This window comes from Gekko japonicus, unplaced genomic scaffold (assembly GCF_001447785.1).
Source record: "Gekko japonicus isolate JY-2015 unplaced genomic scaffold, Gekko_japonicus_V1.1 scaffold1411, whole genome shotgun sequence".
NCBI classification, from domain to species: Eukaryota; Metazoa; Chordata; class Lepidosauria; order Squamata; family Gekkonidae; genus Gekko; species Gekko japonicus.
In genome coordinates this window covers 230,045-232,421 of record NW_015170323.1, presented here as the reverse complement: position 1 = coordinate 232,421, position 2,377 = coordinate 230,045, and positions in this window count along the sequence as shown.

The following is a 2,377-nucleotide window of genomic DNA, read 5'->3' as shown; positions in this document are numbered from 1 at the left end:
AGAGGGAGGGTAAGTTGCTTCCTCCCTGCCTCTCCCCACCCCTGCCTGGGGCCAGGGAGGGCCTTCGCAGGGCTTCCTTGCACTCCCGCCAGCCTTGCAGGTCCACTGCCGGGCCCCTCATGGGTCTCGGCAGTGGAGCTGCAAGGCCGGCGCCGGCAGCCGGGACCGTTGGGGGCGGGTTGTGTGGCCTTATGACACACTTCCGGTGATGTCAGGGGGTGTGGCCTTATGACACACCTCCGGTGATGTCAGGGGGTGTGGCATATGCTAATGAGTTATGTTCATGGGTTCCCCTAGCTTTTTTCTATGAAACGACCCCTGGGCGCGGCTATAAGGCGCAGCTTTCTTTTTGGTAATCTGGAGCTATGTGCTTAAGCGCACAAGAAAAACGCAGCTTTCAGCGTTCACACTTTATTGGTGCGGGATGGACACGGGATAATCGCGCTTTCCAGGGTTTGATACCACTTTCACCAGGTATCTTTTAAACTCAGGAGGGAAGCGTTACAAGACGGGTTGAGTACGGCTGGGGACAGATGTGCCTGTGTGAACAGCCCCTTTAATCCGGTTGTGAAACATTTCTGGCTCGTGCCTATATCGGGGCAAACTGCCAGTCTGAACTCGGCCAAAGTTTGAGAAACTAGTGGTGGATAGGATTACCCGACCTCGAGCAAGGCCTGGAGTTCTCCCAGAATTATAACTGACTTCCTCCAGACTACAGATCAGTTCTTCGGTGGACATGGAACTTTGGAGGGCAGACTTCGATGGTACACCACAGATTTTACCTTCTAAGTCTACAGTACAAGGTCTACAAGAAATGGAAATTTTAGAGTGTTGTCACCGATGCTCCTTCTAAGCTGTGGAGTCTTGTGAGCAAAAATTCAACTTTGTACACTACTGGCATTAAAGTTGTGAGTGAGCAAGGTGGCCACTGCATAAATCAGCTTGCTTTGGAGTCATCCTTTCTAAGCGGAGACAAAAATGTGTGAGCTGGAGGCTAAAAAACTGTGAGCTAGCTCACACTAACTCAGCTTAGAGGGAACACTGGTTGCCACATTCCCACTGAGTCCCATTCCCTTCCTAGGTACTGTCCTCAAACCTCCAGGAATCGGCAACCCTGGTGGCAGACCATGGCTACAGACATTAGTTTTGTTGTCATTCTTCAGTTTTTAAAGACTGCTCTTTTTAAAGGGAAAGGGGCTGTGGCTGAGTGGTACAGCTTCAGCTTTGCACGCAGAAAAGTCCCAGGTTCGAGCCCTGGCATCTCTCGTCCAAAGGCTCAAAGGAGCAAGTGATGTGAAAGATCTTGACCTGAGACCCTGGAGAGCTGCTGCCAGCCTGTGCTGACAATCCTGACCCCGAGGGACCAAGGGTCTGACTCAGTATAAAGCAGCTTCATGTGTTCAGGGCTGCAATCCAATGCATGCTGAACTCAATCGAACTGCCGCTTGTGTGATCCGTCTTGGATGTATGGAGAAGTAGCACTCTGCCTGTGTAACGCTGTTCTTGCAAGGGGTAAGCAAACATATGATCTCACACATCATATATATAGGATATGACTAATGGAGAGACACTTGAAAGGAGAAGGTGTGGTGGAGTAATCCTGGACTTTCATTGAAGCCCTGCCCTGTTTTCCTTTTTGTTACCCAGTAATCTTTCGGGATATTTGTCACATGAAGTCTTCCCACTCAGTAGTACGCAACCTGATCCCCGTGTTTGTTTACTCAGAAATTTCAGTAGGGCTTACTTCCAAGAATGATGAATGTAAAATAGCAGCCTTAGAAATAAAAAAAGCTGGTATTTCTTGGCACAGAGATATAGCAATAGCTCTGGGATGTGTTGAATTCAGACACAATCGAGGAAAGTATAGACAGCATTGAGGATAGCGGTACTTGGCAATTGCTCTAGTTTTGCTAAGTTAGTTAACACCTGCAATTGAAAAGGAATCCCCATCCCAGGTGGCATCAGACTTCCTGATGAATTCTAATTTGGCACTATCACACTGGAGTTTCCCTTTGAAGTTATTTTGCTGGAGAAATGGCGATGTAGTTCAGAAACGGTAGGTCCTGGGAGTGAAAGTGTTTTTTGTATTTTTGGAAGCGGTTTCATGTACAAAAGATGAAAGGTTTTTAAAAGTTTAGACTGAAAATAAATGGTAGGCATGATTCTTGAATTGGTTTTGGATGTGCGTAGAAAACATCCACTACAGTCTTTCATCTCTGTTTACATTTTTCTTCCTGTCTCTTCCCTTTCCTCCGTCCCATTTTCAGCTCTTACTTTCTAAGGAGTGGCAACATTTTGGAACAGCAAGAACAGAAGTTATTTCTGGGAAGTTGCCAGTAAATGCTTGCCTGTCTTAATTACACGTAATGGGTGTGTT